Genomic DNA, 24,819 nt, shown 5'->3' with positions numbered 1-24,819 from the left:
TTTTGTTTTTTTTCTGCTTAAGGCTAGTAATATGGTTATAAAATAGAAGAGGGGGTCAAAAGGCTCAAGGAGGTTAACAAGGGTGCTTGAAAGGGTAGGCTATTTGGGATAAGTGAGCAAAAATACAAATAATGGCCTCAATTATATGCAAGCATGTAATATACTAAACAATGGACATATAGATTGGAACAAAATCTAGATTACAGTTATAGAGAAGGAAACACACAAGAATAAAAATTTATGGTTAAATATTGTAACCATGTAAATAAGCTCAAAATCTCACAGGTTGTGTGTTCTTTGCTTTTTAAACTATGTTCCAAATACAACTTCAAACAAATTTAACAAAAAATTTTCAATTTAAATTAGTGAAATATTATAAAAATTTCTTGAAAAAGAAAATATTACTTCAACCAAGTAGTAACTAAATGCATAATATCAAACAAACATGCAATGCAACATGCAAATGCAACAATGAACTAACAAAGAAAATGAAACAATGGTGTTGAAAAAAAGAAAATAGCTAACCCATGGAGATCGGTATCGACCTCCCCACACTTAAAGATTGCACCGTCCTCGGTGCATGCTGAGACGTGTAGGTGGACGGGTGGCTCCGCAGCTAGTGCTCTTTGTGTTCCTTTCCTTGCTGGTAGTTTGGGAGTCGCTTTCTCTTTTCCTTTCTTGGTGGCCATCCTGAAAAAGGAAAAATAAAGTAACATGTAAAGCTAGGGGTCGAGCAAGGAAGAGGACGGGAAAGGTAGTAATCAATGCACAGTAAAGAAGAAAGATGTTAACACATGGTCATGACTACATGTGAAAAGTCATCAATGGAAATATAGCAAGTGCATGTGAGGACAGTTAAATGCAAGGTGTTTATTGGAATGCCGGCAAAGGCATGAGTAGCATAGATCAAGCATTCAATGTCCAAGTTAGATTACCAAGTCTTTCAAACTAACAATATGCTTGTAATAACAATTATATTTAATTAACAAAATATAAAAAGGGTTTTGAGAAAAGCAAGCATTCAGAGTAGTAGATTTAAAAGAAATCTAAAAATAGTGCACAATGCCATACGGGCATTTTCACAAACACATAGCATGCATGGGAAATAAGTTGTTGAAAGTATTAAATTAAACATGCAAGCAACCCTTTAAAAAGTAATATATAATTGTCAAACAATTCCTTTAATAATCCACAAGCAAAATATAGAGAATAATGACCCAAATAAATTTCTAACACCAATGAAAATAATGCAATGAATGAAAGTATGCAAATAAATTAAATGAAATAGGATGAAAGTGAAGAGGGGTGAGAGGTTAAAAAAATGAAGAAGAAGAAAGTAAGAAAGAAGGAAGAAAGAAGTAGAAAGGAGAGAAGAAAGAAGTAAGAATGTAGGAACGGGGAGTGACACGCGCGCGCAGGGCACGTGTGCGCGTGAAATCCGCAGTAACCATGTGACGCGTAAGCGTCGCCCACGCGTACGCGTGGGTGGTCAGAATTTAAAAATGGCATGCACGCGTCAGTTATGCGTACGCGTGGTTGATTTTGTGCCTTGGACACAGTGCCCGCACCAGGCCAGCACAACTTTCGGCCAATATACCTTTTACATCGAATTCGCAAGGCACGCGTGCGCATCGATGACGCGTACACGTGGGTGGCTGATTTTTCAAATGGCGCGGACGCGTCAGAGACGCGTCCGCGTGGGCGTGTTTGTGCCTAAAGCACGCCTCCAGCCACGCTCCCGCATAACTCTCTGTAAGGTTTAGCATTCGTATGTTACGCGTACGCGTGGTGCACACGCACGCGTGGGATGCGCTTCTCTTTTTTTTAATAGATGCAAAAATGCAGAATACAGTATGCAGAATGCAATGCTAATATGAATGTTATGCATGATTCCAGGTCCAATCGAAACTCAAAAACAAACAAAACAAACTATAATTAAAACAGAAAAGGGACGATTATACTATGGTGGGTTGTCTCCTACCTAGCACTTTTAGTTAAAGTCCTTAAGTTGGACATTTGGCGAGCTCTTTGTCATGGCGGTTTGTGCTTGAACTCGTCTTGAAACTTCCACCAATGCTTGGACCTCCAATAAGCTCTATCAATACCAAGTAAACTTCTCAAGCTTTGATGGAGTTCTTCACAAGCTTTGAGCTCCCAAATTTGATCCTCATATATTCCCAGATCCCAAATCTTGTTTCTACACCCGTCTTCAAGTTGATTATCATGATTCCATCCGGGTAGCAAGCAATATGAATCCTCAGGGGAGCTGTCAAATAAATTTCTAGAATCCTCAAGGAAGCTGCCAAATAACTTCCTAGACTCATTCAACTGAGCTCTACACCAACATTTACGTTTAAACCTTGAGCACACAACCATGTTAAACTTTGCTTGACAACTCCAACCACTAACCACCTTCCTCTTACTCTTAATGCCACAAAGAGCTCTAAGTTGACCATCAATCTCCAGTAACCCATATTCAAGTGGGAAAGTAAAGGATAAGGATAGGAATTTTGCCCACTTGAATGTTGTGTTGAACGGTAATGGCCTTGGGAGAGGTGTTTCTAATGAATTTGCAAGCTCCACTCCCTTGTGCTCTTCTCTGACAACTTCCAACTCTTTGCAAGCTTCGTTAATATCAACCTCTTCCTCTTGGAAGCTTTCTTCCAATTCAATTTCTTCTTCATTGTTCACCAAGAGCATGGGAGGTTGTGCTTCTTCTTCTTTAATCTCCATGTCAAGTCCAATGGGAAAGAATTCAAATGTAGATAAGAATTCATTTATGATTGAATCCATCTCTTGATCATCCCCTTCAAAGTCTTCAACCATGATATGCTTTCGAGGTTGTACACCCTCCTCAACATCAATTGTAAACGTCTTAGAAGGAGGCTTTACGACTTGAGTTTTCCATGGAGGTTTTGCATCTCCTAAGTCTTCAACCACTTCTTCCTCTTCAATGGCAGGCGTAGCTTCTTCCAATTATTCCAATACAAAGTCGTGCTGCTCACTGTCCACTGGAGTTTCCAACTTCTCCTTCACGCCACGTTCTTCAGTAGATTCTCCACATGAAGCCATGGGGGTTCCTTGAATGTCCGAACGTCGGGAAGGTAATCGAATTATCGCTTGATCCAGTTGGCGAAGGGTTGCATGAAGTTTTTCCACTGTTTCCTTGAGATGATCCCTTGATTCTTGTTGCGCTCGGCTATCATAAGTAGGATCATAGTGCTCTTGGATTGGTGGATATGGAGATGGTGAATATTGAGGTGGTGGTTCTTGGGAGTAATCGGGTTGGAATTAGGGTGGTTTTATATATGGTTCATATGGCTCATAAGGTGGTTGGTATGGTGGTTGAGGGTTAGGATTATATGAGGTTGTTTGGTAGTAAGGGGCTTGTGAGTATGGTGGTCCAAAGTCATGTTGAAGAGGGGGTTCATAGGCATATGGTGGTGGTTGTTGATAATTAAAAGAGTGCTCACCATAGCCATTGCCTTTATATGCATCACAGAATGGTTGTTAATAGTCCATTGGAGGTGGTTGTTGCCATGAGGGTTGATCAAATCTTTGTGGCTCCTCCTATCTTTGATTCTTCCAACCTTGATGCTCGTTCTCATTATAGTTCCCATTCCTAACAACAACATTGGAATCAAACTTGAAGCCAGAGGGGTGAGAGTTCATAGTAGTAGGAGAAAATAAAAACAAAAACTAATAAAAAGAAAATATTTTGAAAAATATATGATTTTTAGAAAAAAATGATATGATAAGATTTTGAAAAAGATAAGATAAGCTTTTGAAAAAAGATATAATTTTTGAAGGAAAAAAAGATTTGATTTTTGAAAAATAAGATAAGATAAGATAAGATAAAAATTTTAAAATAAAAATCTGAAAATTTTTTTTTGAAAAATATTTACAATAACCAATAATAAGGCACACGTTTGCAATTCCCTGGCAACGACGCCATTTTGACGAATCGGATTTCCTGTCGGTAAAGAATTTATAAAAATATGATCGCGTTGTAAGTATAGCTTCTAAACCAACAGAAAATTCTTTCGTACAAACGTTTGGTTGTCACAAGTAACAAACCCAATAAAAATAAATAACCGAAGTATTCAAACCTCAGGTTGTCTTCTCAAGAAATTACAGGGAAGTGTGATTTATTATTAGTTATGGAAAACAGTATTTTTGGGTTTTGAAAAAGGTTTGAATGAGAAAAATAGATTGCAAGGATTAATAAATCAATAGCAAAGAAAAACTCTTGGCAAGGTATGAAAACTGGAAGTCCTATCCTAGTTATCCTTATCAATGGTGATGAGAATTATATTTTTGCTACCACTAAGTCAACCTCTAACTATGAAGGTAAGTTAAGTGGACAAATCAATTTAACACCTAAAGTCCTAGTCAACTCCTGAGGAAAGACTAGAGTTATAGGAATCTAAATCAATCAGCAAAGATATCAATTATCAATCACGATGAGTTTGACAACTCAAGAGTTACCAATTAATCAACCAAAGCCAATAGTAAAAAATCTAAATTATTTATATAATAACTAGAAAGAAGCAATCATGAGTCTGAAATACCTCAATGTGTATTAATTAAGAAAATCAATCCAAACATAAAGAGTTCATAAACCAAATTGAGAAAATAAGTAAAAGGAACATTGAACCTGAAAATTGAGAGAAAAAAAATCCTAATTTCTTTAAGAGGAATCCTAATCATAAATCCTAAGAGAGAGGAGGGAGCCCCTCTCTCTCTCTAAAAACTACATCTAAATCCCAAAACTATGTATGATTGTATGTTGTATGAAGTATATGATGAATGAATGAATTCTCCCATTTTATAGCCTCTAATCTGTGCTTTCTGGGCCGAAAATTGGGTCAGAAACAGCCCAGAAATCGTTGCTAGTACATACAGGTCGAGGGAAAGTGACACGGAGGCGTCGTCTACGCGTTTGCGTGGATTGAAATTCGCATATACAACGCGTGCGCGTCATTCACGCGTTCGCGTCGCCTAACTTCAAGGCAGCTATGGCAAATTATATATCGCTGTGAAGCCCCGAATGTTAGCTTTCCAACGCAACTATAACCATGTCATTTAGACCTCTGTAGCTCAAGTTATGGTCAATTTAATACCGAGAGGTCAGGCTGGACAGCTTTAGCGGTTCCTTCAGTTTCTTGTATTCCTTCCAGTTTTGCATGCTTCCTTTCCATCCTTTAAGCCATTCCTGCCATGTAATCTCTGAAATCACTTAACACACATATCACGACATCGAATGGTAATAAGAGAGGATTAAACATAGCAAAATTAAGACCAAAGAAGCATGTTTTCAATCATAGCACAAAATCAGGAAGGAGAATGTAAAACATATGAATAAGTGGGTAAAGAGTTGATAAAAACCACTCAATTGAGCACAAGATAAACCATAAAATAGTGGTTTATCACAGTCATTATCCCATTTCTACATAATTTTACAAATTCACAAACTTTCCTTTCAAGTTCAAATCCAAGGTATACCAATGCCATTTACAAGCCTTCTATCTTTTCAATCATTAATAACCTAAAAATCATACTCTTTAATTTTTTTCCATTCTACCTACCTCAGCATCCAATAATTTACCAAATACCTAATGTTATCCTAAGTCACCATATAATCTGCCACTAAATCTAAATTCAAATGCAAATTTTGGTGTCTACGATTGTAAATTAGCAACTTATCAGTCGTACAATGCAGTTAACACATTATCCCCAATCTCTTATTTACTTCTGATCAAAGTGTCAGACTCAACGACATCCTCCGCCGTTATAGCGTACACACGTAAATTATGTGTAGTTACTGTTTGAAATGAACCACCAATGATAAATATTAGTCGTTGTATGAAATATTTATTTTTTTTAAATCTAATTTTTTTATTCTAAAAATATTGGTCATTTTTTATTTAATTTATATTGTAAATAATAATATTTTATTTTATTTTATTTTATTTAATATCTAATAAATTTAGATTCGAGTTTTCTTTTATTCTTTTTAACAATGTTGAATTAAAACAGTTCCATGTATAATTGACAATTTTAATTTCTATCGTTATAACTATTTCTTTTTACTATAATGCTAAAAGTTAAATATTTTTTATTTAATTTAGACCATAAATAATAATATTTTATTTCGTTTAATATACCTATACCTAATAAATTAAAGAGAATATGGGAGTATATTATCCAATTCTTTCTTTCAATTTTATCCCTATCACTATAATTCAAAATTATGTATAGTTACTCCTTAAAGAGAGTCACAATATATAAACTATGTATAGTTATTTTCTGAAATAAGTCTATGAATATAAGTTATTGTATAAAATATTTATTTTATTTATTTTTAAGAATCTGTTTTCTTTTATTCTAAAAGTATTAGCCATTTTTTATTTAATTTATATTGCAATAATAACGTTTTATTTTATTTTGTTTATTTAATACCTAATAAAATTATATTTGGATTTTTTTATTCTTTTCGATAAGGTTGAACTGAAATAGTTCAGTTATATAATTGATAACATTAATTTCTGTCAAATTATTTTCTTCTACTATAATGCTAAGTGTTAAATATTTTTTTTATTTAATTTATACTACAAAAATAATATTTTATTTCACTTAATATACTTGATAAATAATTATGGAAATAGAAATTTGGTATCTAATTTTTTTTTTTCTATTTTATCCCATCACTATAATCTAAAACAATATGTACAATTATCATTATTTTTACTATCATAATGCAACTTGTATGTGGAGTTATTGTTATTTTTAGGGTTAAGTACGATTTTGGTCTTCAAGGTAGGGGTGAAAATTTTTTTCGTTCCCAACCCTTTTTTTGCTTACAAAATCGTCCCTAAAATTTAACATAGTTTTAAAATCGTTCTTCGGACCAAAATATCCTTCTCCTTCTTTCTCAAAATTCTCATTTTTTATTCTTCTTTTTCTTCTTTTCCATCCCAGCATCATTTCTTCTTCTTTTTTCTTCTTCTTCGTCGAAACATCAGCAACAACAACAATAAAATAATGCAATAAACATTAAAAAAAGCAACCAGAAGCAGAAGCAAAAATAATAGAAATAGAAATAAAACCAGAACCAGAAGCACAAGCAACTCGAAGCAGAAGCAGAAATAATGAAATTAAAAGCAAAATCAGAATCAGAATCACAAGTAACTAGAAGCAGAATAAAATTGAATTAGAAGCAAAACTCGAACCAAAAGAACAAGCAACCAAAAACAGAAGTAAAAACAATAGAATTAGAAGCAAAACCAGAACCAGAAGCACAAGCAACCAAAAGCAAAAGAAGAACCAGAAGCAAAGCAACCAGAAGCAGAATGAAATTAGAATAAAAAACAATAATAGAATCAAAATCAGAAACATTATAATTAACAAAATTACCAAATCCATAAATCAAACAAATTCAACAATATAATTAACAGAAACGGCGAGGAGCAGAAACGATCGAGGAAAAGAAATGGCCGGTGAGGAGCAGCGACGACCGGCGACTGAGCGAGGAGGAAGAGTAGAAACAGTGAGCAGTGTGCGACGTCCGTCTTCACGGATCTGCTAGCGTCGACGTCGAGCGAGGAAGAGGAGCAGCGGTGTGATCTAGCGACGAGATCCAGCGGCGAGGACCGAACGACAAGGACAGCGGCAGCAGCGAAGAGCAGCTGCAACGAATTCTCTTCCTCTTTTCTTCCCCACCTTTCCTTCTCCCTCTTCTTCCCTGAACCCAACGTGATTCCCTTTAATCCTTTTTTTGTTTTATATATTTTATATTTTTTTAATTAGGGATAGTTTGATAAGAAAAAATAAAATTTTGGTTAAAAAGACGATTTTAAAACTAAGTTAAACTTTAAGGATAATTTTATAAGCAAAAAAAGATTAAAAACGAACAAAATTTTCAAACCCTACCTTAAAAATCAAAATCGTACTTAACCTTTATTTTTACTATCTCATATATCATATTAGTACTCTCTTATCATATTATTATCATTATTTTTCTTTGTATTTTTGTTTCAGTCTTTTCTTTTACTTTTATTTATATTGACAGGATGTTTGCTTACAAAATTCTATACGTACTACAACAAACAAAAACCATGCATACCAAATTTTCTTCTTTCAATTATTTACCATTATTTTACTATTATATGTTGCATTCTCTTTTTTAGGATTAAATATTTTTTTATATAATTTATATTGCAAAAGTAATATTTTATTTCATTTAATATATATACCTGATTAATTACGAGAGATATAGAAATTTAGTGTCTAATTTTTTTTTCTATTTATTCTATCACTATAATCTAAAACAGCACTTATCATTATTTTTACTATCATAAAATAGTATGTATGTTAAATTATTATTATGTTTACTATTTCATATATTATGTTCGTACTCTTTTATTATATTATTATTTTTTTTATTCTCATTCTTTTCTTATTTTTTTTATTTATATTGATATGGATGTTTACTACAAAATTCTATACATACTACAACAAACAAACAAAAAACATGCTTGCCGAACTTTCTTCTTTTAATTATTTACCTTTATTTCACTATTATGTGTTGCGTTCTCCTTTTCACTCCAAAATTTCATCCACAAAGTATTGTCCGTTATTTTTCGTTTCTTCTTTTTCAATCTTAACACACAATGTTACATAGTATAAAAAGTAAGCAAAGTATGATAAATACATTGTCTTCTAATTTTATGTTAATCTTATTTTGTATAATTTTATTTTGAGCACGTATCCTCTACTAATGTTTATAATTTAATCTTACTCTAATTATTCTATTAGAATTTTTGTGTAACAATAAAAATAAATACTATGTATAAAAATAGTGATTTTTCTCCTCCTCTCTTCCACTCTCTTACATTGTTTAATTTTATATTAATGTTGGTTTGTACTATATAAAATTTGTTCTCACTCTAATTAGTTTATTAAAAAAATTTCATAATGATAAAAAAAAACACAATGTATGAAAATAGTATTTTCTCTACTCTTCTTTTTCTGTCTTTTATTAATTTAATTATTATTTTTTCAGTTGAATATTAGTTTTATATTTTAATTATGAAAAGTTCTTAATTTATTTTGTTTAAATGTATTTTTATTTGTTTATTCTTTAATTAAATTTGTTTTTTGTAATATTATTTTTTTCCTGCACTTAAGATTGATGAAGATATAAGCAACATAAGAGGATTTAATAATTTGATTTTTTAAATATTCTCACATTTATTTAATAATTTGTACTTAATTTATTCTCAATATTTATCGCAGTTAAAATACTCGATGTTGATATTTTTTAGAGAAAAAGACAAATAAGTCCTTGACTTTTTTTTCGCAGATATTTTTGTATCTGACCATTGAAAAATACTTTTAAGTCCTTGACGTCCTTAAAAGTTGGACGAATCAGTTCCTCCGTCCAAATGCCTCCGTCAGACCGAACGGAAAAGTCTGAGGTGGCTCCCGTAATGCTTGTCACGCGTATGCGTGACACATGCATACGCGTTGCCATGAATTCAGCAAATTCTCATTTCTTCATGAATTCTCAACTTTGCATGCTTTTTTTCCATTTTTTTAAGTCATTTTTCCCTTCAAAACTTTAAATCACTCAAAGAAACATATCAAGGCATCGAATGGAAAAAAAGTAAATTAAATTTAGCCCTAACCCTATTACAATCCTTAAAAAGACCTCTTGATATGTGTATCCATGTAGTGAATATATGTTGATTGATAGAAGAAGAGCAAACCTTAGAAAGCAAGATTAGTAGAGAGTTGAGAGACTCGACCCTCAAACACTAAAGAGATTAGAGTGCAAACACTTCCGGTGAGGGTTCGATGCTCAATCCCTTATTCCTTGTTTTCACGAGCTTTCTTCTTGCAAGTATATTTATACTTCAATTTGGGATTTGAATTAGTGGAATTCATAAATCATTATACTATCTTATCCCTACTTATTCATATATGTTCTTGGAGATTGATTCATTTTTAACCAAGTAGGTAGACGCATTTTGCACATTAGTTGATGAACCACAATAGTTTAGCATGAGAACATGAGGATTTGCTGAATTCATGACAAGCATTACGGGAGTCACGTCAGACTTTTTCGTTAGGTCTGTCGGAGACATTTGATAGAGGGACTGATCCGTCTAACTTTTAAAGACGTCAGGAATTTAAAAGTATTTTCAATGGTTAGAAACGAAAATGTCCGCAGAAAAAATGGTCAGAGACCTATTTATCTTTTTCTTTACTTTTTAAATTGTCTGATTCGCCGATTGAGTCCGACACATCCTTAACAAGTTCATTCTAAATTAAATCTTTTAATTTGTAATTGCATACATGAGACCATTTTAAAATAGTTAGCGCGCCAAGTTTTAATAATATATCACATGTTCTTCGCAGAAGAGAGAAGCAAACAGTTCAATGAAAAAAAAAAGAAGTGACGTGATATGTCTAAGATTTTATTTTGGAATTCAAAGAATTTTTCATGAAAAAAAAATATGGAATGTATTGGTTTTAATATTTGCAAATTGGGGTTGGATTTTAGGACCGTTGAAGAGAGGGCTTTAGGAATAAGATTTTTTTTTTCTTTTTAATCTATTATGCATAGGAATAATATTCTTTTTTAATATTTTAGAGATTTGAACGGTGAAATTCATAATTATTTTTCTTCAATTATCTTCTCTAATCTATTCTTCTCTGCCTTTACTTTTCTTATATAAAGAAAAACATAATATGATAAATATTTTATCATTTATATTTTAATTGCTAAGTTTAGTGTTCTCTTTTTATTAACTTAATTATTTTTACAGTTAAATATTTGTTTTAGAGTTTGATTTAATATAATTTTTTATAAAAAATTCTTAATTTGATATTCAAGTTCGTGTATTTTTGTTTTCATTTTTTCAATTATATTATGAAAAGATAAACTATGATATTTTATAATAATATTTATTAGCATATAACATTAAAAATATAGCAATATAGGAAGATTCGTTAAATTTGTTCACTACAAAATCTACTTCTACTTAATATACTAAAACTGAGTTTTCCCCAACTAATGAAGGTGAGGTATCGATCTCTCGTGACTCCGTTTTTCCTCCAAAATGAATTTTCCTATTCTCTATTCTAAATTATTTTATAAAAAATATCTTTATTATAATTATATTATAATTAATATTTAATGAATAATACATAATTATACTAATTTAGAAACATATCTTTATTATAATTATATCAAATCAATATTTAATGTATTATTAAACTACTTATCAATTATCAATTAAAAATACTTTTAATCATTTTATTAATAATAATAATATATGATAATGATAATTACCCGGGATATCATTTATTGAAAAAATATAACATAAAAAATATCATTTATTTAAAATATCATTTATTGTATATAATTCATAAAAAATATATTTTACTTTTATTATTGATTAGAAGATAACCTATTTATATTTTAATTAATTTTATTTATTATTATTATTATATTTAATTTACAGAAAGATAAATTAATAACTGTTCATACCCTAACCCAACATTAAAGGCCCAGGTCCAAATAAAAGGCCTAATCCCACGGATTGAGTCTCACCCAATACCAACATTCGCCCTATGAAGTCGGTACTCACCACGACTTGCTATAAAGAGGTCGGGTACGAGGGTTAGCTGGCAGATAAACACTCATTCAAATGAGTAACTGCCCCTAGAATCTCTCTAACCACTTCCAAGAGTCATATCCTAACCTCCCTAAGATAATGGGACGGTTAACACCCTAAAAAGGTGGCACTACTCCAACGGTGGTTATTGGTTCACCACTATAAATACACTGACCCCCTCAGGTATCACTAAGTTCCAATACATTCTAAACCTGCTTAATCCTTTGCTGACTTAGGCATCGGAGTGTCTTTGCAGGTACCACCCCCCATTCTTTCACACACACAAGTCGGACGGAGGTTCCCGAGTTGCAGATCCACTTGAAACCTCCTTCTTCATACGTTTGGGCCAACCAACGCCATCCAGCCCATTAATCTCCGGTTACCCATCGTAACATTGGCGCCGTTGCCGGGGACCCGAGAGATCAACCAGTGATGGCGGACAGATCCCCCGAGGAGGGTCATATGGAGTCAGATTCTGAACAAGAGAATCTGGACACAGGCAATAATGATGCAGACTTGACCCTCCACCAGGGAACCAATGATCAACACAGGGAAGGTACCTCCGGAGTAAAAAATCCAAAGGTGAACTCTTCAGAAGGGCGCGAATCAGAGAAAGAGGGACCATCCCATACAACTGAATTCATGGGACTAGTCCACAGTCACCTGGAGCAGCTAGAACAAGAACGGGAGCGACAAAAGGAGACTGAAAATAACCTAAAAGAGGAGATGGAACGATGAAAAAAGTTAGAAAAAAAACTCTTGAAGTTAGAATCCTCCATCAAAGGTCGCAACTCCCGTGACGCGCGAGAAGAACCGCCCCTGGGAGGGGAGGATCCTTTTAGCGAGGACATAATGAGGGCAAAAGTTCCGAGAAACTTCAAAAGCCCCGATATGGACCTCTACGATGGAACCACGGACCCGAAGCATCACTTAAGCAATTTCAAAAGTCGGATGTACCTAGCTGATGCTTCCGACGCTACGCGATGCAAAGTTTTCCCGACTACTCTATCGAAAGCAGCGATGAAGTGGTTCGACAGCCTCCCCCCGAGGTCAGTCACCAGTTTTGAAGACCTCTCAAGGAAGTTTTTAATGAGGTTCTCTATTCAGAAGACAAGGTGAAACATGCACCGAGCCTCCTGGGAATAAAACAGGAGGTTGGAGAATCTTTACGAGCCTACATGGAAAGGTTCAACAAAGCATGTTTAGAGATTCAAGACCTGCCCACCGAGGCAGTAATAATGGGGTTAGTCAATGGGCTTAGAGAAGGTCCCTTCTCACAGTCCATATCCAAAAGACACCCCATCTCCTTAAGTGATGTGTAGGAAAGAGGTGAAAAGTACATCAACATGAAGGAAAACGCTAAGCTGAGAGACCTGAGTTGGCGACCTAGGCACCCTCCCTCAACAAAAGAGAGGGAGAGGAAAACCAAGAAGAAGGAAGATCTCGGTCTCGATAGACCAAGAAAATACCACTCTTATACTCCTCTGAAAGTTTCTATAGTGGATGTATACAGAGAGATTTGTAATACTGAAAGGCTGCCGCCCCCTAGACCCATTAAAAATAAAAAAGGGGGGAGCCGTAGTGACTACTGTGAGTACCATAAAATATATGGTCACTCCACAAATAACTGCTACGACCTTAAAAATGTGATAGAAAAGCTGGCTAGAGAAGGTCAGCTTGACAGGTATCTCATAGAACGGTCGGACAGTCATGGAAAGAGAAAGCAAGATGATATGGATAGAAGAGACCCACCCCCGCAGACTCCAGAGAGACATATCCATATGATCTCAGGGGGTTCGCGGGAGGGGGATTCATCAAATCCTCTCGCAAAAGACATCTCAAAAGAGTCTACCAGATCGGAGAGGAGTCATCCGACCTCCCTACCATTTCATTCACAAAAGAAGATGGGCAAGGAATAATCCCTGGACACGATGATCCAGTAGTAATAACTATGATCCTGGCAAATGCCCATCTCCACAGAACCCTAGTAGACCAAGGAAGCTCAGCGGACATCCTTTTTAAGCCCGCTTTTGACAAACTAGGGTTGGATGAGAAAGAATTAAGAGCCTACCCCGACACCTTATACGGATTAGGGGACACGCCAATAAAACCATTGGGATTCTTGCCCCTCCACACCACTTTTGGAAAGGGGGAAAAATCAAAGACTCTGAGTATAGACTTCATAGTCATCGATGTGGGGTCAGCATATAACGCTTTAATCGGCAGAGCTACTCTAAATCGACTCGGAGCAGTGGTATCCACACCCCACCTTTGCATGAAATTCCCGACTTCAGCGGGGATAGCAACGGTAAGGGGAGATCAAAAGTTGGCAAGGAAATGCTACAATGAAAGCCTAAATTTGAGAGGAAAGGGCAGAGAAGTTCACACAATAGAGCTCGGTGGTGCAAGGGCCAGAGAAGAGCTGCGACCACAACCGGGAGGAAAAACGGAGGAGATACAGGTCGGCAAAGAGGAAGGAAAAAATACTCACATAGGAGCCAACCTAGGGGAAACCCTAAAACAAGGGTTGACTAGGCTCTTAAGAGATAACTCCGATCTCTTCGCCTGGAAGGTCTCCGACATGCCTGGGATAGACCCCGAGCTCATGTCCCACAAGCTCTCGGTCTACCCGGGGTCCCGACCTGTACAACAAAGAAGACGCAAGCTCGGCCCGGAACAAGCCCTAGTAGTAGAAGAACAAGTACAGGTGCTCCTGAAAGCCGACTTCATCAGAGAAGTCAAGTACCCAACATGGCTAGCCAATGTAGTGCTGGTCAAAAAACAAAATGGCAAATGGAGAATGTGTGTGGACTATACCGACCTAAATAAGGCATGTCCCAAGGACCCTTATCCACTGCCAAGCATCGATACCCTAGTAGACTCTAGCTCGGGGTATCAATACTTGTCGTTTATGGATGCCTACTTGGGGTATAACCAAATCCCGATGTACGAGCCAGACCAGGAGAAGACATCATTCATCACACCCAGAGCTAATTTTTGTTACGTGGTCATGCCATTTGGATTAAAAAATGCAGGGCCACATACTAGAGGTTGATAAATAAGGTGTTTGCCTCTCACCTTGGGAGCCTAATGGAAGTATACGTCGACGACATGTTGGTAAAGACCAAGAAAGAAGTCGACCTCCTGTCAGACCTCTCACAAGTCTTTGACACCATAAGGCTACACGGGATGAGACTAAATCCCGCAAAGTGCGCCTTCGCGGTGGAGGCAGGGAAATTTTTAGGATTTATGCTAACACAAAGAGGGATCGAAGCCAATCCCGATAAGTGTAGAGCCATCCTGGAGATGAAAAGCCCGACTTGTTTGAGAGAGGTCCAGTAGCTGAATGGCCGACTTGCAGCCCTCTCCAGATTCTTGGCAGGATCAGCACTAAAATCCCTTCCACTGTTCTCCTTATTGAGAAAGGGAAGTCAGTTTGAATGGACCCCTAAATGCGAGGAGGCGTTCCAGGAGTTCAAAATATTCTTAAGCCAACCTCCTATTCTGACCCGACCCGTAGCTGGAAAAGACCTCGTCCTATACTTATCTGTAGCAGACAAGGCTGTCTCATCAGCCCTGATAAGAGAAGACGAGGTTGGCCAACATCCAGTATATTTCACCAGTAAAGTTCTACAAGGCCCTGAGCTAAGGCACCACAAACTATAGAAGTTTGCCTACTCCTTAGTAGTAGCCTCACGAAGGCTACGGCCTTACTTTCAAGCTCACACAATAAGAGTCCGTACGAACCAACCCATGAAGCAAATCCTCCAAAAGACGGATGTTGCAGGGAGAATGGTTCAATGGGCAATAGAGCTCTCTGAGTTTGACTTGAGATATGAAACTCGGACGGCGATTAAAGCCCAATGCCTCGCCGATTTCATTGCAGAATACGCAGGGGATCAGGAGGAAAAACCAACTACATGGGAACTCTATGTAGATGGATCCTCCAACAAAACAGGAAGCGGTACAGGCATAATACTGGTAGATGAAAGAGGAACCCAGATAGAGGTTTCCCTAAAATTTGAATTCCCAGCTTCAAATAATCAGGCAGAGTATGAAGCCTTGATTGCTGGATTGAAGCTGGCAGAAGAAGTCGGTGCTACAAAGGTGATGATATACAGCGATTCACAAGTGGTAACCTCCCATATAAGTGGAGAGTATCAGGCAAAGGACCCAAATATGAAGAGGTACTTGGAGAAAACTCTGGAGCATCTTGGGCGCTTTGCAGAAACCGAGGTTAAACACATAACTCGGGATCTAAATAGCAGAGCGGACGCCCTATCCAAGTTAGCAAGTACCAAGCCAGGAGGGAATAACAGAAGCCTGATCCAAGAAACTCTCCGAACCCTCAGTGGTAAAAATAGAAGACAAACAAGAAGTCCTTGAGATAGTCAGTTTAAACCTCGGATGGATGAACCCCTTGGTCAAATACATGAAATTCGACACCCTCCCCAAGAAGGAGAAAGAGGCTAAGAAGATCCGAAGGGAAGCACAACACTACACCTTGGTGAGAAATATTCTCTACAGAAGGGGGATATCAACACCATTGTTAAAGTGCGTACCGACCTCAAAAACCACCGAGGTGTTAGAGGAAGTCCACAGTGGAATCTGCGGAAATCATCTCGGAGCAAGGTCACTAGCCAGGAAAGTAATCCGAGCCGGATTTTATTGGCCGACCTTGCAGAAAGATGCCACAGAATTTGTGAAAAAGTGCCAACCGTGTCAGATGCATGCAAATTTCCACGTGGCTCCCCCAGAGGAGCTCATCAGTATCACTTCTCCATGGCCCTTTGCAAAATGGGGAATGGATTTGTTAGGTCCTTTTCCCCAAGTGCCAGGACAAGTCAAATACCTGATCGTGGGAATAGATTACTTCACAAAGTGGATAGAAGCAGAACCATTGGCCACCATCACCGCACAAAGAAGTCGGAGGTTCCTCTACAAAAATATCATCACAAGGTATGGGATACCTCATTCCATTACTACAGATAATGGAACCCATTTCACCGACTCTACCTTTAGAAGCCTGGTAGCCAGTATGAAAATCAAGCACCAGTTCACCTCGGTGGAGCACCCGCAAGCCAATGGGCAAGCCGAGGCAGCCAACAAAGTCATACTAGCAGGGCTAAAGAAAAGGTTACAAGATGCAAAAGGAGCCTGGACTGAAGAGCTCCCACAAGTGCTATGGGCTTACAGGACGACCCCCCAATCCGCCACTGGAGAAACACCCTTCCGACTAGTTTATGGCATAGAAGTCATGATACCAATAGAAATCAATGAACAAAGCCCAAGGGTAACTCTCCACGACGAAATCGGGAACATACAGGGGCACAAAGAAGAGCTCGACCTACTTCCCGAAGTACGAGAACAAGCCCAGATAAGAGAGGCAGCGCTGAAACAAAGGATGACTACAAGGTACAACAAAAAAAGTCATTCGAAGAACATTTGCCCCTAACGACTTGGTCTTGATCAGAAACGACATTGGAGTCAACAAGTCAGGGGAAGGAAAACTTGCTGCTAATTGGAAGGGACCATACAAAATCAATGAGGTCTTAGGGAAAGGTTATTATAAAGTGACCGACTTGAATGGCACCGAGTTACCGAGGTCGTGGCATGCTTGTAATATGAAAAGGTACTACAGTTAAAAGCGAACTCTACTCCCTGATGTACTCTTTTTCCAACTTCATGATTTTTTCCCAAAATAAAAGGGTTTTTTCTGGAGAAGGGTTTTTAATGAGGCATCATAGTAGGGGCTAGGGGAAATAGACTGTCAAAAACCCTTAGTAGCACTAAAGTACCTCCACAATTAATAAAGATCTTTTTCATCTTACACATATCTCTTATAAATTCCTTTTTTGTTTTCTCTTTTTCTCTACGAAACGCGCCGACTTAAGCTCGACAAAACGTGAAAATCCCATGAACCTACCTAGATGGTCGTCAGGATAAAACGACGAGGTACAAATCGGTGTAAAGAGGTTATAAAAGTTGATCGTGGAAAACTCGGAGACGTTCCGACTTATAAGTCAAAATAAAAAATCGAGTAGAAATGAAAATGAATCGCAAAAATAACCTAAATCATAAGAACTCAATAAAACAAAATTGAGTATAAGGAATAACAAAAAAGAGATTAAAAAGCCTAAGAAAAAGCTTAAAAGCTGTCCTAAAGTCCTTAAAGCGAAAAGGTTCAGAAAGACAGACAAGCCAAAGAAAAGGTTTTCAGAAAAAGATCAAGGAGACTTCGAAAAGTCAAAACCAGAAAAGCATGCACGCAAAAAGGTAGCCGAAAACCCTTATATCAAAAAGGGTATTTTTTGTTAAACAAAACCCTTATCCAAAAAAGGGCAATAATAAATATTTTGTTTACGGCCTTAAAAGGCCAGAAGAAATTGTTCAGTTACCACTACCACAAACAAGATATAAAGAGTTTAAAAAAGGGGGGACTCACAGGCCGAGCCCCCATATAGCCATATAAAGTTATTTCTGCAGAGGAGTAGACGGATCACCACCACCAGAGTCAGGAAAAGCGCCACCAGGACCGGGAAGAGAGGCAACCCCAGGAGATGAAGAGGAAGTCGGAGGAACAACAGAAGAGCTCGGAGCGTCTTTAGAACGAGGAGGGGACTCCATAATCCTCTGCCCCCGAGTCTTCAATTCTGACTCGAAAACAATTACGGAGGCAGGAGGATCCACAATAGCACCATCAATGACGACTTTGTCCGGATCTAAAGGAGAAAGGTCCAGGTCAGGGGCAATGACTCCGACCTGCTCCTTGAAAATCCTCCAAGCCTCCTCGGCGCCATCAGTAATAGAGTCCTCCAACTCAGCATATGCATTCCGAGAGTTCAACAAGTCCTTCCTCACAGACACAAGATCTTGAAATAAACTCTGGTAACTCTCCTGTGCTGCCTTCCTCAAACCCGCCTCCATGTTGCATTGGGCCTGCAACTTACTCTCCTTCTCCCGAAGGGTATCCCTCTCCTCCTTCAACTTAGCGACCTCCTCCTTCAACTCCCTCTCATGCTCTTGATAAGCAAGAAGCCTTCCTTCCAGCTCCTCAACCTTCGAGGTCAACCCCAAAGAGCTGAGAGGAGTCTTCTCAAAAATATCCAAGAGCTTGCCACAAACACCAGCCGCCCTAAAACTCTCCTCAGCCAGAGTGGTAAGGTGGTTCCGAACAGAAACATCATCCATACTTATATGAGGATAGATGTTCTTTCGGACAAATGCAAGAGCATCTGCCTTAACCCCACCATCAAAAGAAGAGCCAGACTCTAAAGTCTTGCGCTTCTTCTTCTCTGGCTCAGAAAGAAGTCGGGCGGAGGGGAGTGGCTGAGACAAAGCTGAAGAAGAAATCACAATGGGCTGGGAAGGAGTCCCCACGTTCTGAGGAGGAGGAGGAGGAAGAGGAGAGACGATCGCCCTGGTGCCACCAGTCCTAGCCCGAGATCTTGCCTTAGCCTCCTGAACCTTCTGGTAAGATTCTTGAGCATTCTTTCTTGCCATATCTGCAAAAGAAACAATTAGCGAAAACAACAAGTCGACAAACCTCAAGTCGGCAGACACAAGTTAAAAATAAGAAACGTATATACATGTATAAAAACTACCTAGTTGCGACCGAACAAAAGTTGCCGATCCCTGGAGGAATTTTCTAGTATCCAAGTATGGGGCCCTCCCCCACGCTTCTCAGAAAAACCCCACAATGGCCGCCTCCACCTCGTCTAGGTCGTCCAGACCATACTTCTCATAGGGGGAGGCCTCCAACCAATAGAGGGGAGAGCAAGGGGAAGAATTCTCATCTAAGAAAAAGGGGTGGTGACCCTCTACAGCTTGCACTTTGAAAAAATAATTTTTGAAGTCATGGAAGGATTCGTCAAAAATGGTGAAGATTCTCCGACCTTGTATGGCTCGGAAAGACACCCATTGCCTGCTTGTTATTTAATCCACTGAAGGGCTTAGTCATATGGAAAAGATAGAAGAAAATCCTCAAAGAAGTCAGAAAGTCCAAAGCGTGACTTATAAATTGGTAAATTTTCAAAAAACCCCAAGAGTTGGGGTGAAGCTGGGTAGGGGCAACTCAGCAGTGATGCAAAACAGACATCTCAAAGTCTGAAAAAGGAAGAAAAACACCCAAACGGGTGATCATACACTCATACATAAAGAAAAAATGAGGGGCTGCCTCATTGGCTCTCCCAAAGCCAACCCGGTCTTCTGGACCCGGGACTACCAACTCGTACTTCGGCTCGTCCTCCTCAGAAGTACAAATTTTGTGGCGAGTACGAATGTGGGTGATAAACTCAGTATCGACCAAGGGTTCCTCCCCTAAGACCGTGACATCAACCCACTGAGAAAGAACATCTATGGAAGCCATTTCTTTTTCTTAAAAAGGTAACAAAAACCTACAAGGGAAAAAAGAAAAGAAAAATCAAAAACACGGTCTCTAAAGGGAGGGAATACGGAACTAAAGTCTACAAACCAACCTATCTACAAAATAAAGGCATGCAAATAGAAAAGCATGTTACAGAAAGAGCTAACCTTTCTCTGAAAATGAGGGTTGGAGGAAGAAAAAGCCTTCGAAAACACAAGAATGCATCACGAACGAATGAAGGGAAAATTTGAAAAATCGCAGAAATGAAACAATGAAAGAGAGGGAAAGTATTTATAAGTACGTGGGGGGCACAATGGTAAAAACGGGGCAGTCATTAATGAGAATGCACCGTTACCAAGACCATCAATCCCTACGCACATCCCTAACGGACACGACGCTTGATTAGACGTAACTGTCAGAACCAAAAGGCTACGAAAAGTCACGTCGGTTTCAGACCATCACGTCAGTCCTCCCACAAGTCGGCTACGACCCCGAGTAGAATACTCGAACCCAAATCTTGAAAAGAAAATTGGGCTCGAGTAGGGGCACTGTTCATACCCTGGCCCAACATTAAAGGCCCAGGTCCAAATAAAAGGCCTAATCCCACAGATTGAGTCTCACCCAATACCAACCTTCGCCCTATGAAGTCGGTACTCACCACGACTTGCTATAAAGAGGTCGGGTACGAGGGTTAGCTGGCAGATAAACACTCATTCAAATGAGTAACTGCCCCTAGAATCTCTCTAACCACTTCCAAGAGTCATATCTTAACCTTCCTAAGATAATGGGACAGTTAACACCCTAAAAAGGTGGCACTATTCCAACGGTGGTTATTGGTTCACCACTATAAATACACTGACCCCCTCAGGTATCACTAAGTTCCAATACATTCTAAACCTGCTTAATCCTTTGCTGACTTAGGCATCGGAGTGTCTTTGCAGGTACCACCCCCCATTCTTTCACACACACAAGTCGGACGGAGGTTCCCGAGTTGCAGATCCACTTGAAGCCTCCTTCTTCATACGTTTGGGCCAACCAACGCCATCCAGCCCATTAATCTCCGGTTACCCATCGTAACAATAACCATATTATTATTTATCAATATATTAATATTGATAATGATTACATAAAAATTATTTATTTTTTAATATTTTTATATTATTTATTTTTTATATATTTTGATATATTTATAAATATTTTTTATTATTTTTATATGCTATATGTTTACCTCCACTACTTTTGAGCGTGTTTCTTAATTTATTTTTTATAATTCATTGAATACAATTTATTACAGTAAATTAATTATATCAACTAATTGATTTGATTAGATATTTAAATATCACACGATTTATTATAATTCATATCAATCAAATAATTGTAATTTATTATATCAATTATTTTAATTCATTAATTTATAAGGTGCATAATAGCATAGATGATTTGTTACTTATAATGATTAAATACAATAAATATAAATTAATTTAGTTAAAAAAATCATTGTCTCATATGTTTTCCTATTTATTTTTTTAATTTATTAAATCCAATCAATTATAATAAATTAATTATATCAACTAATTAATTTAATCAATTATTTCTTAATTATTTTTTTGAATTCAATTAATCAAATAAAATCAATTATACTAATTATTTGTATCAACTAACTGATTTGATTAATTCTTAAAAATATTTTTATTTAATTTATTTTATTTATTTAAATACATAAATTATAACTGATTAGTTATTTAATTTTATTACGATAAATATCAAATTCTATTCCAAATATAAAATAATAAAAGTTTATTCCTTCCGTTTTTATTTTACCGCTATAAAAGACCATATATGCTAGAAGAAAATATCATTCATTTACCAATTACTCTTTCATTAGGTAGCTTTTACAACAATTCTTTTTCTTCCTATGAGGCGTTGTTGCAAGAAGTCAACTATCGTGGACACAAACCGCCACACACTCTTCAACTCCCGTGCTCATCATTCAGAGCAATATATGATATGTTATCCATGAAGCATTTATAGACCATGGTATTATCATGTATGCATAAATAAAAAAAAAATTCCATAATTAAGCTTAAGTCATTTATCTGTTTGTGTGGTATATTATAGTGTGAAATTACTTTCAATTTGTGTTGTGCAATGATATTATGGTTTAATTTAAGCTTTTGTTTTAGAACTGTGTTATGATTTTATCTCATCATTTTCTCTTAGATATCAAGTTGATGTATTTTTATTTATTATTATTGAAACAAATGTGATATAAAATTTGTAAAAAAAAATAAAACTCTCACACTTAATTTATTTTATTGTAGTCTTTTAACTCTTCTATTTCTTTTTATTTTCTTCTTATTCATTTTATTTTTTTAAATATGATATAATTTATTATAATTTATACCAATTAATTAATTATAATTCATTATATCAGTTAGTTTAATTCATTAATTTATAATATACATGAAAAAATAGATTATTTGTTACTTATACATTTATTCTTCTAAAATCTAAATCTGAATAATTATATTTTTAGTTTTAGTTATGAACAAAATATTATTAATAATAAATGATAATTAACTACTCATACTTTTAATCAAAGTGTTTGGATGATTTTTATATTTATTAATATTAATTATTGATTATTTTTCGTCAATAAATTGTATTATAATTTTATGTTAGTTCATAATTAATTAATGATTAATATTCATGAAGTTATGTTATTCTAAATTTTATATTTTACAAATATTTTATTTAAATATATTTTAAACATAAAAATGTATTATTTTTAATAATATCATATTTTTACTTTTTTTAATTATTCTAAATGAATATTTTATCAAATACTAATTAAAGCCATCCTTCCTTTTATTTTTACTAATTTATTATCTAACTATTATATAAAATTAAAATCGTATTAATGAATTTAATATTAAAGTTAATTTGGCTTTTTATTTAGAGTGTTTTTCAATTTTTTTAATCTAATCAACCAAAACTATTTAATTATAAATAGTCACTTCTATCTTATTTTATATTATTAACTAATTAAAATTACTAAAATTTAATAATATAATTCTGTTTTATATTTTTATATTTAGTTCAATCCATCTAAGCTATATAATAATCATTTTAATTTTTATATTTTATAATGTAATACTACATACAGTAAAATAATATAGTAAATTTTCATGTTTTAATATTAAATATAAAATTAATACGTACAAAAATTTTTAAGCTTTTAAATCAATACAAATCATTGTAAATAATACTTATTTATGGCATAAACAAAAAAATACAAAATCTTAAGTTTAGCATATAAAAATTTAGGAACATGTTATATGTACAAATGCAATTGCATAGTATTATTTTTTTTAATGGTGTATACCAACAACACTAATTTTATTTCATGGTCAAATTAAAAAAAAAGTCATAATTTTAAAGATAGTCAGAAAAAAATAACAAAATTAATAAAAAATAGTTAACTTATATTCTTCTATTAATTTATTTAATATATTAAATTATTTTTATTTATATTAAGATTAATTTAAATATTTTAAAATAAAAAGTATAATTAATTATAATTTGCATCTTAAATTATGTTGAGTACATGATATTCTATTGTGCTGCTAAAAGTAAAAATGAGATAACAAATATAATTTATCTCTTAATTCAGTATATTTATTTATATTTTATACTTTTTTTACGATTAATTTTGTACGGTATTGGTATATTAAATAAAAATACCTGTTATAATAACAAAAAATAAAATAAAATTTCAATCAATAATTTTATATTCTTTACTTTTTTTTCAATTTTATTTTGGATATTAATTTATTACTAAAAGGTAGTAAAATTTTATTGATACTGAAATAAAAGTTGCAAAAAGGTCCATAGGGTAGAATAAGTAAAATAATATGATACCCACATTACAACATCCAAATGAAACAACCTAAGATCTAAAATGTTTATCTTTCTCTTTCTTGCCGTCTATTATATTATCGATTCTATTATATAAAAATCAATTTTTTACATTTAATGATAGAGTCAACGTAGCATATTTCTGAGAGTGTTTCTTAATTTATTTTGTTTAACTCATTAAATACAATTCATCATGATGCATTAATTATATCAACTAATTGATTTAATTAGATATTTAAATATCACACAATTTAAAATTATGTATATTGATTTGATTTTTATGATATATAAATTTAAGGAATAAATTAAAATAATATAACTTATTACCTATTAAATTTGAATACAACAAATACAAAATTAATTTAGTCAAAAGTTTATTATTTTCTAATCTTCTATACATAAAAATGATAAAACAAAATTGTAAAAATAATCTTTTTATCTTTTTTGCTATTTTAATTTTATTTTCTTTGCTTTTTTTTAATGTGTAATTTTATTTTACATTAACTTTGTGTATTTAATAACAAAATATACTCATATTAATTCTATCATATAATAATATATTTTTCTCCTATGTTAATCAAAGAATTTCAATAGTTATCAACTACATCTAATAGAATGACTGAGAAGTGAGAATTACGACAAGTTAAACCCAGACTGAAACGAAGGAAAGAAAACATTGGATATATGATTGGAGAAAAATATATAATAACGAGAAATATACTAAAACTGGATTTTTTCTCCAACTAATAAAAGTGAAGTGTCAATTTCTCATGAATTCATTTTTTCTCTAAAATAAAATCACTATTTTTTCTTCTAAATTTATTTTAGAAAAATATATTTATTATAATTATA

Source organism: Arachis hypogaea, chromosome 3, assembly GCF_003086295.3.
Source record: "Arachis hypogaea cultivar Tifrunner chromosome 3, arahy.Tifrunner.gnm2.J5K5, whole genome shotgun sequence".
Classification (NCBI taxonomy): Eukaryota; Viridiplantae; Streptophyta; class Magnoliopsida; order Fabales; family Fabaceae; genus Arachis; species Arachis hypogaea.
This window is presented reverse-complemented; position numbering follows the sequence as displayed.